This window comes from Oryx dammah, unplaced genomic scaffold (assembly GCF_014754425.2).
Source record: "Oryx dammah isolate SB20612 unplaced genomic scaffold, SCBI_Odam_1.1 HiC_scaffold_11, whole genome shotgun sequence".
Lineage (NCBI taxonomy): Eukaryota > Metazoa > Chordata > Mammalia > Artiodactyla > Bovidae > Oryx > Oryx dammah.
Window position 1 is genome coordinate 14645754 of NW_024070195.1, and position 15211 is coordinate 14660964.

The 15211-nt window shown below is 36.6% G+C and overlaps 1 protein-coding gene across 4 annotated transcripts in view; it reads left to right on the top strand.

The window, feature by feature from the left end:
- CDKAL1 (CDK5 regulatory subunit associated protein 1 like 1) overlaps positions 1-15211 on the top strand; it is a 614486-nt gene that overhangs the window by 12165 nt on the left and 587110 nt on the right. The window lies entirely within an intron of this gene.

The window sequence follows — 15211 nt, forward strand, 5'->3', positions numbered from 1 at the left end:
GGTTGCCATTATCCTATATGATATTAAATATCTAACCTATTTTAATGTTTTTGTCTATTAGCATTTTTAAAAAATCTTATAACAGTACTCTTCTATGTAAAGTAATAGTCTTAATGTGTTTACACAAGAATGTTAACCTTTGTTATGCACACCTAATTTTGGTTTCTCATTTGGGAATACTAAAAAGGGAACATTAAGGAACCAATCACTTGGATATGAAATTTATTTTTCTTAATGTGGTTTATTTTATATGCCTGTGTAACTGATACATATTTGTATTAATTTTACATGTTGTTGATTTTACTCACTTCAGAAATTTGTAATTGGTTTCAGTTTAGTCTGGCTTGCATGCAGTAGACACTAGGACCACTTTTCATGCTTGTCTAGATGCTGTAGGCCCAGAAAATATAAGCATTATCTTCAGTAGGACATTTAATAAGGAAATCTCTGCAGGAAATCTCTCATTTAAGTCAGATATATGAATGATTTCTGGATGCCTATGCCAGTGGTCTCTTTTGTTATTGTGAAATAATGGGAGTTTATAAAAAAATATTATTTCTTAATAGCTTATAATTAATCAAATGTAGACCTAAAATGGGCTTCCCTGGTAGCTCAGCTGGTAAAAAAATCCACCCGCAATGCAGGAGACTGCATTTTCATTCCTGTGTTGGGAAGATCCCCTGGAGAAGGGCATAACAACCCACTTCAGTATTCTTGCCTGGAGAATCCCATGGGCTGAGGAGCCTGGCGGGCTAAAGTCCACGGGGTCACAAAGAGTTGGACATGACTGAGCATCGAAGCACAGCACATACCTAAAATATTTTCATTTAACTCTGTAATTGATAAGAATGAGGTATAAAATAGTTTATGTATAATGGTCATAGAGGTTATTGAAAACAGGATACAGAGAAATTCAGAATTCTGTTACCAGTGGTGGATATTTTTACTATTTGAGGAAAGTGGACATTTTTTACTATTTGAGGAAAGAAGAGAGATTATGTCAGTAAATACTTGAAATGGCTGCTTTTGTGTAAATCTAGGAATATAATTTGGAGAAGGCAATGGCACCCCACTCCAGTACTCTTGCCTGGAAAATCCCATGGGCGGAGGAGCCTGGTGGGCTGCAGTCTATGGGGTCGCTAAGAGTCAGACACGACTTCACTTTCACTTTCACTTTTCACTTTCATGCACTGGAGAAGGACATGGCAACCCATTCCAGTGTTCTTGCCTGGAGAATCCCAGGGACGGGGGAGCCTGGTGGGCTGCTGTCTATGGGGTCGCACAGGGTCGGACACGACTGAAGCGACTTAGCAGCAGCAGCAGCAGCAGCAGCAGCAGCAGCAGGAATATAATTACTCCATCGTAACACTGCACAGAGGCTTGCTCAGAGTATTAAGTGCTTGTTTGGTGACTCTTTCAAACCCTTTTTATTTTGAGGAGAAGGCGATTTAAACCTTAGAAAATAATTCCTGCTTGCCTTTCATTTCATTTTTTGCCCTGCTGAGGGAAAAATGATGTCATTCCCCAAAACTCGGACACCTGTTTGCATGATATAATTAGTATCATGGAAAGCCCTCAAACTGTCCTGGTAGGTACAGTGGCTTTTAAAAGAAGTATGATTTGAACACATACATTTCATGAGTGTGTTCTTCAAGTGAGCGATTTCTTATAGACTAAGTAGAAATGCACTCCCCCCTCACCATAATGCTTCCTTTGGTTATTGGTTTTGGATTATTTCTTTTGGAAAGTTGGTAAATTATTTTCAGTTCCTCTTGGTTCAGTTCAGCTCAGTTGCTCGGTCATGTCAGACTCTTTGTGACCCCATGGATTGCAGCACGCGAGGCCTCCCTGTCCATCACCAACTCCTGGAGTTTACCCAAACTCATATTCATTGAGTCGGTGATGCCATCCAACCATCTCATCCTCTGTTTTCCCTCTCCTCCTGCCCTCAATCTTTCTCAGCATCAGGGTCTTTTCCAGTGAGTTAGCTCTTCGCATAAGGTGGCCAAAGTATTGGAGTTTCAGCTTCAACATCAGTCCTTCCGATGAATATTCAGGACTGATCTCCTTTAGAATGGACTGGTTGGATCTCCTTGCAGTCCAAGGGACTCTCAAGAGTCTTCTCCATCACCACAGTTCAAAAGCATCAATTCTTCTGCGTTCAACTTTCTTTGTAGTCCAATTCTCACATCCATACATGACTACTGGAAAAACCATAGTCTTGACTAGACGGACCTTTGTTGGCAAGGTAATATCTCTACTTTTTAATATGCTGTCTAGGTTGGTCATAACTTTTCTTCCAAGGAGTAAGCGTCTTTTAATTTTATAACATTTTAAGGGTGGTCTAGTATGGACATTTAATAATATTAATGGCTTTAATGATTAGAGTAGTTGCTTTTTGCTGTCCTTTGTTTTGAAATTTCTTCTCTTGTATGTAGTAGTCTCTTCTATGTGATCCTTATTAGAAGCCATTTTTCTCCTGGAGTGCTGGGTGAGAGGGATTATATACCACTGGACTCCATGCTGCAGGAATGTGCACAGCTTATTAACTTCTGTTCTGAGTGAGAAGTTGGGAGTCGCTGTTTAGTTATAGACAGCAGTGTTGGCTGAGAGCTTCCTGGTCCATTCCCACCTCCTTAATTATAAAGTCATTTCTCATCTTCCTGACTTTTCCAGTGCAATTTTTTTAGTGCAATTCAGTGAAAGAATCATCAGGCATCTTAGTGCAGACCTTTTAGCTTGCCTTCCATGGACCTCTGTAATTTAGCCTTCTTGCCCCTTCACTATCGCCACAGTTATTACGTGTGGGTAGCAACCCACTCCAGTACTCTTGCCTGGAAAATCCCATGGACAGAGGAGCACCTTAGGCTGCAGTCCCTGGGGTTGCTGCGAGTCGGACACGACTGAGCGGCTTCGTTTTCACTTTTCACTTTCATGCATTGGAGAAGGAAATGGCAACCCACTCCAGTGTTCTTGCCTGGAGAATCCCAGGGACGGGGGAGCCTGGTGGGCTGCCGTCTATGGGGTCGCATAGAGTCGGACACGACTGAAGCGACTCAGCAGCAGCAGCAGCAGCAGCAGTGTCTTACAGTTTGTAAAATGCATTCGTATCTAATTGCTAGTTTTATGTAGCTTTGGGATAAAGACAGAACAAAGACTTTGTTGACCTAGGCTTTGAAAAAGATATTTAAAAATATCCTGACATATAGATTGCTGACTTAAATTATATATATTAGTCATTAATGTTTACAATGAAGGTTTTAGTTATGTGCTGAGTAGAACATTTTCTTAATGTAATACAGAATTTCCTTGCAGAAACTCTTTATTGTGTAGCCAGAGATGGTGCTTTTATCTGAAGGTTTTGAAGTCTGTCTGGAATTACAGTGAAAGTGAATTTCACTGTGATCATTTGCAGAGTGCTTGTAATGTAGAGGGGTCTGCAGCTTATACATTGTTGAATCTTAGCGTTATTTTAAAGCCCAGAAGTTAAACATAGAAAGGATTATATAAAGGGAAACAAAGCCTTTCCTCCACTAAAATAGAAGCTATATCTGATCTGTAAAACGTCCTCATGTGGGCATTTCAGGCTAATTTTATAAGCTTTTACTTTTTATATATATCATATGTTCTAGAAAACTATACTCTTATTTAAAAGTACTTTCTTTTAAGTAAGAAAGTACTTTTAAGAAAATACTTTTTACTAACTTCCCAGTAATTTACTTTCATTTTCTCTCCCTGGTTATTGTGGAAATACTATATTAGGTGCTTTTCATGTAATCTTGTAAGAGTATTCTTCATAAGTCATAATATTTTTATGGTTACTTTTTGCCACTATTAAATCACCTAGAAAATTGAGAATTTTATTAAAAGCTTGTCTTGTATAAAGAACTGATGGTGCAGGGGTAGAAGAGTAAACCTTTTTTTCAGGGTGTGTCTTCCAGCAAAATAAAAGGGATGAACCAGTTGTGGCAGGGATGACAGTTGGTATTGGATCACTGAGCTCTGTTTTTTCTATGGAGTCTCTCTCCAACAGATTCAGCTTTTAAGGATAGAGGTCTTAAAGAGAAGTAAGTCTTAAAGACCCTTTTATCTGCCCAGACAGAAGAAAAACCAAAACAATTCACAATGTTAGGATTTGTAGACAGAAAGTAATTAGATGATATCTATATCTTAAATCTAAATATATATTATTTACTTTTATTTATTGGGATTGAAACAGTCAAACCAGACAGTTTCTTTTTGTTCAGACCTCCTGTTCTGGGTAGGGCTTCCCTGGTAAAGAATCTGCCTGCAATGAGGAGACCCTGGTTCGATCCCTGGATCGGGAAGATCCCCTGGCGGAGGGAATGGCTTACCCACTCTAGTATTCTGGCCTGGAGAATTCCATGGACTGTATAGTCCATGGGGTTGCAAAGAGTCAGACACGATTTCCTGTCCTGGGTGGGTGAGACATTGGAATCCTATACTAGGAGTTCTGGAATGGCTTACCTGAAGCAAGAACATTCTTTGTGATCTCAGAAGGAATTGAGTCAAGACTTAGTCTTCCGCCACATCCCCCTTTTGTTGAAGAAAGTTGACAAGGAATGGTAACAAAGTAAAAGATGCAGTGCTTGAAGTGTGGAAGATGAGCAGCTATTTCAGGGGCTAAAGTATGATTTTTAAAGTGGAAATTGCAGGCTGCAGATTTGATTTCCTAAATAAAACCTGAAATGAAGAAGACTGAAATGAACGTCATTGTAGGAGAATTAATTAGCCGAGGGTGTGCTTGTGTATTAATGAAAGACTCCGTCATTTGGAAGAATGTGGACAAACGTAATTGAGAAATCATTTTTATAATCGGGTTTTAAAGTACATATAATTAATTGCCATATGTTGTGCATCACTTTCTGGAAAACTATCAGCTGTTGCCTTTGTGAGCTCAGGGAGTAAGTAGACTTTATAGAAGTGTTATAACATTGTTAGGTTACCTGAAAATGGAGCTGAATATGTACATTTCATAAGTGTTGTAATAAAGATATTGCATATCTTAATTGGCATATTGTGATGAATGGTTTTCCTGTTTGTTTTTTTTTTTTTACTTTGAAGCAACTTTATTGATGTATAATTTAGATTATATTTACCCTTAAAATTTACCTGTTTTCCCTATAAGATTTTGTAAGGAAGTTGTCTTTATTTTAAAATCAGCCTAAGATGACTAAGAAAATAGGAGAAAATTGGTTTTTGTTACATAAGGAATAATAGTATACTTTATATTATAAAAAGTGAATAGCTTTCTCCATTCAAGTTCCTAAAATTTAAATTCTGTATACTAAAAATTTACTTAAATCCTACAGTGCTTTAAGTGGAATGAAACATCTCAAAAAGGTGGGTTGGGACTGTTACTATGATAGAGATCAGGATACATACTGGTTTTTTTTGTTTTTTTTTATCTTTACATTCTAGTTTTTTCTTCTTTAAATAGAGCATGGGAATATTTAGTTTGTTATTTCTCCTCTTTTTGTCTCAACAGGAATGTCCTCTTATCATAATAAGAAGCACAAAGCTACATGTGTTTCAAACAACAGCCAACTAAGTGGCCCTAGCTTTGATTGTACTGTTATCCATGCAGATTAAGTGGTGTCAGCTGTCATTGTTTACATCCTGAGCAGTGTCTCCCTTGTATTTGAGAGTGAACCTACATGGTTGATTAGAATCTCCACCTTTTTCAGAGATACGGAGAAAATCTAGTTTACTCTTGTGAATTCTAAAATATTTTGGCTCCAGGTTGTGAATGCCCAGTAGTAGTTAATAATGTGCATGGTAATCAAATTATTTGGATAAAACTTCTGTGTTCTTTTTCTTAATTTTCTCACTAATAAATGTGGGGAAGCTTCACTTTTTTTTTTTTTAATCGTCTTTCTTTGAGAACGTGAAGATCATTTTTCATCCTGTTCCACTTTTGGCCTGACCTTTTCAAGTCACTTAAATTTCTTGTTTGCATTGTTTTAAATTAATTAATTAATTTTGATTGGAGGCTAATTACTTTACAATATTGTGGTGGTTTTTGCCATGTAGCATGTAAGTGGTAGTACTTCAACTCACACATAGTTGCATTAATTTTTGTGAATAAACTGGTGTGGAGTGCTGAGTTGTATTAAGATGACATCTTTTCAGAATTGGTGGCATTCTGGTACTGAAGAACTTAAAATAGTTTCTAGGTTCAGTACTTTAGAATTTTTATGAGTGACAAATTGATGTAGACTGATAGATTTTCAGAAACTTTTGCTTAATTGCTTAATGATTTATATTACCCTTTGAGATTTTATAAAACTTCTTTTTGATAATTTAGAAATAGCCTGTTTTAAAATTTTATTTTTTAAGAAAATGGGGAGATGAATAATTATCACCAAGGCTTCACTTGAAAATCTTTCTAGGCATTGTTTTCTCTGATTTTGGGGAAAAAACTTTTTTAAGATATTGACACCAGAGCATGTAAAATAATGTTGGCTTTTTTTGGCTTTTAAATTTTAGTGGGTTTGGGTTAGAGAGACATGTGTTTTTAGCTCTTGGACAATAGATGGCAGTATTACATTACATGATCACTGCAGCTGTCATTACTAGGAAAAGTGAATTTCGTGTTACAAATAGTCTTCTAATAAAATTATTAGAAGTCATTAAGTTTGTTAACTCTGTTTTAGTCTGACTTCCTGCTTTTTAAACATTTTAGTAGGACTTGTGTAAGAATTGGACAGATTGACCTTTCCAGAGGCAGCATGATTCAGCTTGGATACAGCCCACCATATGCTGGACACTGCATGTGAAATTATTCATTCATTGCGTACTACTTGACATCCTTGTTGCTCTGTTGCCCTGACTGTGGTTCTTCTAGAATGTGGTTATTGTCCTTTTGCCGTGCTAAAGTGGGAGATTTTGAATCTGAGGACAAACATTTGATTCCTTTTGCTACTATATTGCTTTCATGCTTAACTAAAAACTAACCGTTGTGTAAGGTACATCTTGAGTATCTCATTACTCCCCAAATCTGTTAACAAATACTGAGGTTAAAGAGGTTCCACATTAAAGGAGAATAGAGTGAATTATAGCACTTTAAAATTTCCCCCTCATTCCCGCTTTACCAGCATGTGTTTGGTTAATTCAGGATGGTTTGAATGTCCAGGCATTTTCAGAGACTTTCCGTTTGGTCCTTTCTTCATTGTAGCATGATGATTCTCAAATTGAAGAGTGTCTATGAATTTTTGTGTCGTGTTGTATACACATATTCATGTATATGGGTGATTTAAGGGTTGTGTGTGTGTGTGTGTGGTGTGGTTACTCTTTTGATCACCTGATCTGGTCATTTTAGATCCATTTAACTCCTTTTACAGCTGTGTCTCCACTTGCTTTGCTTACTTATAATTACCTTATAATTCACCGTTCAGCTTACTTCCCTTGACTTAGAGTGGTAACTCAGCTACTTCCTGTCTTTGGATGATTTATTGTGTTTTTTTTTTTTTTTTTCCCTACCTTTTCTCTCCCATGGTGTGTGAGTTCCTTCTGTCTTAATCATCTTTGCCTTTGTTTGGCATCTCAGAGACACTGTAGCTTAGTGATTAAGAGCAGACTGTAGCCAGCTATTAATATTGAGCCAGACTGTGAAACCAGCTACCGCAGTGTATTAGCTTTATGACTTTGGGCAAAGGACAGTACCTCTATGCTTCAGTATTCTTATTTATCTAATGAAGATGACAATAGCAGTCCTTTCTAAACATTAAATATTAGTATATACAGAAGTGTTCAGTGTGTGGTTTCATCATCATCAAATTCAGTACCTGGCACACAATAGGAATTCACGTGTTTTTTTGTGTGTGCGCATTAGTGCCAGATGAAAACTATTTTTTGACTATAATGAAGTTAACTTTATTCTTTATGCTCTAAAGAATATTTGTAAAATATACAAATTAAAGTATATTCTAAAGGTTCAATAAATGTGTGTGGTGTGTGTGCGTGAGTCCCTAAATAGGAGTTTTTTCAGTAAACTCCTATTTAGTGCCTGTCAAGTCCAGACTGTATGGTCCTGACATGTCTTGGTAAGATCCTCATATTATCACTTTGCCTGACATGGACACTGCAAATTATATTGAATCAGCAATCTAATTTAATCCATTCTTTCAAATTGGAAGTAATTGCTTTCAATTTAGTAGGGTTGAATTCAGTATTAGAAATTTTGATGTTCCTTCAAATGCAGTAAAATTTAGTTATATATGTTTTCATATGTCTATGTGTATGCCTGTACATTTGCAGAGAGAAGTGATCTTGGAGCATTGCTTGTAGTCAGATAAGTTGTTTGCAGGAATTGGTAAGGGGGCATATAGTACAGGGTGTCAACGAAAGTGACATTTTCTCCTTTTTTCCCCTTCTACCTAGGGCGAAAGCAAAAGAAATAAAGCTAAGGGCCTTCAAAATGGGATTTTCATTCATTCAGAAATAGTGGAGGGAAATTAAGAGTATCTAGAGAAGATTTCTTGGAGAAGGAAATGGCAACCCACTCCAGTATTCTTGCCTGGAGAATCCCAGGGACAGAGGAGCCTAGTGGGCTGCCGTCTATGGGGTTGCAGAGTTGGACACTACTGAAGCGACTTAGCAGCAGTAGCAGAGAAGATTTCTATGTTATTTATTCTTGGTGGGGGTGGGGGGCGGGGCACGGGGCGGTGCATTCAGCCCTCCCAGTGATGAAAAAAGAACTGTGAGGGTGAAATGGAATCCTTCAAAAATGTATATAGTATGTTTATGTTCAATCTTTCCCACTAAGTTATTTTTAGAAATGGCTAGCTTTACCAGCTTTTATGTCACACTGTGCTTATTCTTGAATATATTAGGAACAAGAGGTGAGGCTACTTAACGAACATTTCTAGTTAATGTCTGATAATTGTATTGATTGCGGAGTTCGGTTTCTCAGATGTACTTCTGACTCTTCCCTCTGGCTTGCTCTTTGCTTTTACTCTTTCAGTATTTTCAGGAACCATTTTAGTTACCGTCTTACCAGCTCTTCTTTCTCTTGAATTGAGTGGTGGTATCCAGTCATTTAAGAAGGACTCATTACATATATTAACTGTTTCTGAATTTTCCATAAATTACTATCAATGACTGCACTTTGAGTAAAATTCATAGTAACAAACGAATCAAAGATAAGACTGTTGAATATTTTCTTTTTTCCATGTGAGAGCTGAATTCTTAGTGAGCTTACAAAAATCAGGGAGTTGTGAGGGTGTTTTAGAATAAATGTTACAGTCTCATAAAAATTATTCAGGAAATCAGTGAAAGAGATTAAAAATAGAAAACGTTGAAAATGCTTTACAGACATCTAAATATGAGAGATCAAATTAAGACAGAGAAGCTTTAGGGAGAATATTTGAAGCTTATCATTTCCATTTCATCTGTAAGAAGCTTTTTATCTTGTATCTTACCTAAGTTGCAAATCACTTGCAAGCCATAAACAAGGGCTTTTTTACCCTGAGAGAAAAAAAATGAGAGAAAGTTTTTTAGTTTTCAGTGAAGGTTTTCTGTTAGCATAGAGGCAGGAAGAATACTGTGTTAGATGGAGAGTTTTTGTGTTTGTGAAATGTAAACAGCTGTGTGAATGTAGTCAGTGCATGTTCTTCATGTAATAATTTAAACATAAATATCTTTTCTTTGCAAGTGTATACAAAAAACATTGTACAAATAATACAGTTATTTTGCAGAATCTTATGTAGCGTGGAAATGTGTGCAGTATTGTTCAGTTCAGTACAGTGCATTAGTGTAACTTACAGGATTTGACTGAGGAATTAACATTGAAATTTAAAAACCAGCAGTTTCAGGATATTGAGGAATTATTTGGGTCAGGCATTAACATTTTCTGAACCTCAGTTTTCTTTGAAATGACATGGTGGTCCGCCAACCTAATGAAAATGAAATGGAAGCATATACACATGAGATAATACTTCAGTTTTTGAAAATATTTACAAGTTTTAAAACAAACAGCTAATTTATTACACTTTAATGTTAGTAAATTGTAAACTGGTGTTTTTTAAATTTCTCTTTCATCTGTTACATTTAAAGGTATTTTTGTACAATTTAGAAGCTCAGTTCCTAAATATTCCAAAAGGTGGCACTGTTTACATATGTATACTCTGCTTTTTGATGAAAAAAATGTTGCATGTTTTATCTGCAAATGTATTAAATTGAGGTTATATTTTTTAGGTTTAATTTTCTGTTTTGTAAATGGATTTTTAATTCATGTGAAGTTTGCTAGGACCAGGTTCCATTTTTATTTGGAAGTGGTTTGGAAATTCAGATATTTAGCAATCATCTTGTAGACATAAACTCCTGTATAATCCAGTATAATTAATGATAAAACCTTGTATTAATGTGACAGCCTAATGTTTCATGGAAAACATAGTTGCTTTTGTATAGCAAAAACCATTAATTTTTTTTAAGCCTCTAAAAACTATCCAGTGATTAAAACATAACAGCTATAAATAAATGATTTGTGTGGCTTTTAGGTCATACCACATAGGTTATCCATTCTGCAGTGTTATTTTATGGTAAAAATACCTTTGAAAATTTACCAAGATCTTTCATTGCTTGAATTTCCTACTGGCAGTAGTGTGATGAAAGGAGATTCTAGATTCTATGAATAGCTTCTCTAGGTGAAGAATGCAAAAATTAAATAAAATGAATTTGACTCGGAGTGAGGATTATTTATATAATAGGATGTGGTGAATACATTTCCCATGCTATTAGGTGAAAACATGCTGATTTTTTTTTTTAAATTCATGGAGCATATTACATTCAATGTAGTTTATGACCTAAGAAGATAATACAACTATTAATATTACATTTTTAATGTCCAATCAAAGCTCTGTAGTTTTTTTTTAAATATAAATATAATTTGCCAGTGATTTTTGCTGGATGTAGACCAGCACAGAATGGTTCTGTGACTAGTAGTATAAAATGCTTGACTTTTGTTTTGGGGTAAGATTAAGAAATCTAAGACAACTTCAGGTGTGGTTCCACTGTTTCTTTTACTTAAAAGTAGAGAATGTTTCCAGCCAACATAGCTTGTACATTTCAGTTTTTGTTATTTTCTTAAATATCTCTTTTTAAGGTACTGATCCTTAGAAATAGTTAACATCTTGCTCCATTAAAAACTCATCTTTATAGCTCTGACGTGATTGTCTCAGTTACTAAATGTATGTAGCTTGGAGGAGGTGAAGACATACTTGGCAGTGAGAGGGTTCATTATGTTTATGAGAGTGTATATGCTTATATCTAAATGTTCCCTCTTATTGCTGCTTTTGTTCGTGTTATAATATGATACATGTGTGATTTGTCTGAATTATTTAAAAAATGGATAATTAAAGGAGGATTTGACCATTCAGCAACTGTTTCAGTAGCTAAAAACCATCATTTAGACATTTTCTTCCAGTGGTTGACAATTTTTTTGTGAGCTATGGAATAGTATGAAAAATTGAAGGAAAGTATTGTGACATTTTAATACTTCAGAGCCCATACTCTTAGGAAATTCTTATTGTAGAGATTAATAATGTCTTAATTATTCAGCAAGAGACAAATCTGTTTTTTAACCTAGTCTTTTAATATATGTAAAACTTGTGGGTTTGGTAAATAACAGATTATTTTACTAAATGACTTTGGGTTTACAGATTTGTTGTAAGTTAGAGCAGAAATGCACTCATAATAACTTAAAAAAAATTGTTTCTGTGCATGAAACTGAGAGACAGCTAAGTGTCCCCAAAATGCTTTCAATAGGTTCCCACCTACCAGCCCTTCCCCAGGTTTCCCATAGCTTCAGATGTGCTTCTCAGGATAAGCGCTGAAGTAATAAAATGTGATATTGTACAAGCAGTTTTTCCCCCCCTAAATAATGCTTGTGATTAAAAGAAATCCAGTCAATCAGCATTATATATTTGTATGAAAAAAGTCCATCACACAAATTTTGTTTGACTTTTTTTGATGCCTTCATAATGTGCTAATGTATGCTGCTGGTCTAACGGTATGACCCTTCCCTGTGGCCTAGATATGTAAATCTGTTATAGCTTTTTAATTTCAGTCATCTGTGTTGGTTGAATATACTTGCTGGTCCACCGTACCACTCACCAGTCTATGTCAGGGAAAAGAACAAGAGAAATGAATCTCAGAATCAGGTTCTTTAAGCATGCATTAGTAATGAAGGACATTACAAAATAGACATAATTTTAATAAGACTGTTACATCTGAACATTCATTGAGAGTAGTAAGTACTCCAAGTACTGTCAGCTTTTAATTAGGAAAGGGAATTGGATCATTGGTTTTATTAAGCAGAGGCTTATCAACATCTTTTTATTTTTTAATTTTTAAAAATGTCAACGAGAAAATATCTCAAGAGTAAGAAACAGACATCATAGGCAGTTTCTAAGAAGTCAACCATTTTATTATGCTTCTTTCCTATTCTGTGAACTTTGAGGGTCATGTATTCCCAAACCCCAATAGTAGAAAAATACTACCCGTGGTTGAAAATTGCAAGACCAAGGCTTAAAATACGGGTGAACTAAAATATTTTAAAAAAGTGTTAAAATAAAAATATCATAGCAAACAATGTATATGACTTAAACATAAGGAATTCAACTTACCTGTTCTTCTTCATCCAATGAGAATTACAAGATATTCTTTCTATTCTTTCTGTGAAAAGTATTCTAGGGGGGGTTACTTTTCCTTCTATTATTTAGCCCTTTATCTGAAAGTGTAATGCCCCTATAGCTTTGCCTTGGAATTTTTGTCCCCCAGTTTTGGTTCTTGTCATAATCTGAAAGACACTGATCAACTCAGATGCTTGAACAACATGGGGTAATTTTTAAATATGCATAATTTTTAAATCACTGAGTAAGAATTTCTCATACCTCTCTGAGCCTGTGACTCCTCGTCTCTAAAATGGGTTATGAGGTTGTTGTGAAAATTAATAAATGGTTGATAAAATGTTAGCTTTTATTATGTTAAGTATTTAATAAAGAAAATTCACCATTATGTTTTAAATTTGAGTCTCTGCAATGAACTGGTAACTTAATGAAATTTAATTTAAACATGTGTTTAATTTACTGTAATCTATTTAAATATCTTTTAAAGTATTTCTCTTGCACATCTTTTTCTTATGGTGAGTGTTAGAGGCTAGTATATTGAAGTAATGTATAATAAATGGCTTCTTTGGGGAACCAACGAGGCAGAATGGGGTGATTTCATAGAAGGAATAAGAGATTAGAAGTTGGGAGGTTGGAGGTCTTGCTTCTAAGATGACATGGATTATTAGGGAACTTATTTGTCTTTTCTTTGGCTTTCCCCCCTTGTTTTTTTAAAAAAATTTTTTACTTTGGGCTGTGTTTCTGATGTGCAGTTAGTTGCTCAGTAGTATCTGACTCTGCAACCCCAGGGACTGCAGCTTGCTGGGCTTCCCTGTCCTTTACTAGCTCCTGGAGTTTGTTCAAACTCAAGTCCATTGAATTGTTGATGCCATCCAACCATCTCATCCTCTGTCATCCCCTTCTCCTCCTGCCTTCATTCTTTCCCAGCATCAGGGTGTTTTCCAGTGAATCTGCTCATCACATCAGGTGGCCAAAGAATTAGAGCTTCAAGCTTCAGCATCAGTCCTTCCAATGAATATTCAGGGTTGATTTCCTTTAGGATTGACTGGTTTGATTTCCTTGCTGTCATTGGACTGTAGTTGATAGTGTATACATACATAGGCTTTCCAGATGGTGCTGCTGCTAAGTCGCTTCAGTCGTGTCTGACTCTTTGTGACCCCATAGACGGCAGCTCACCAGGCTCCCCCGTCCCTGGGATTCTCCAGGCAAGAACACTGGAGTGGGTTGCCATTGCCTTCTAGTGGTAAAGAACTGTCTTGCCAGTGCAGGAGGTGTAAGAGACACATCTTCGATCATCGGGTTCGATCCGTGGGTCAGGAAGATCCCCTGGAGGAGGGCATGGCAACCCACTCCAGTGTTCTTGCCTGGAGAATTCTACGGACAGCGGAGCCTGGTGGGCTACAGTCCACAGGCTTGCAAAGAGTTGGGCACGACTGAAGCAACTGATGCACGTAGTGTCAGTTTCGTTACACATATATGCGTCTCTTTTTTTTTGACTTTTTAATTCTCATTTGTGAAATAACACATTTTGACACAGAAATGTGAGGGGCGAGTGGACAGATCATATTTTTTCACTTACTTGGTCTCACTTTGAAAGAGGTAAAGCTCCAGGTTAAGTACCAGGTGTGAAATCCTTCTAATTCCATTCCTCCTTATCCCATCTCCCTCACCACACCTCCCAAATCAGGCTTTTTCCTTAACACACTATTACCACCAAGATCATCTTTATCTCTGCTGATAGCACTCATTAGACTCTAGAGTTATTTGTTTACATATCTTTCTCTTATAAAACTGAACTTGAGTACAGAGATAGCCCTTGTTTCTTGTATTCTTGGTTCAGTTCAGTTCAGTCGCTCAGTCGTGTCCGACTCTTTGCGACCCCATGAATCGCAGCACGCCAGGCCTCCCTGTCGATCACCGTCTCCTGGAGATCACTCAAACTCAAGTCCATTGAGTCGGTGATGCCATCCAGCCATCTCATCTTCTGTCATCCCCTCCTCCTCCTTCCCCCAATCTCTCCCAGCATCAGAGTCTTTTCCAATGAGTCAACTCTTCGCATGAGGTGGCCAAAGTACTGGAGCTTCAGCTTTAGCATCATTCCTTCCAAAGAAATCCCAGGGTTAATTTCCTTCAGAATGGACTGGTTGGATCTCCTTGCAGTCCAAGGGACTCTCAAGAGTCTTCTCCATCACCACAGTTCAAAAGCATCAATTCTTTGGCACTCAGCTTTCTTCACAGTCCAACTCTCACATCCATACATGACCACTGGAAAAACCATAGCCTTGACTAGACGGACCTTTGTTGGCAAAGTAATGTCTCTGCTTTTGAATATGCTATCTAGATTGGTCATAACTTTTCTTCCAAGGAGTATTCTTGGTACCTGTTACCATATTTGGCCTATAATAAACACTCAGTTCATGTTTGTTGAATGAATTTATATCAATATTCATGTCATTCATGAGAAATGGGTCAAATTTACCGAGTGATACCATGTAAGTACAGAGGTGGTTTCTCATTTTCGTTGCCCTTTCTTTTACTATTAGGTGTAAACCACTGATGGT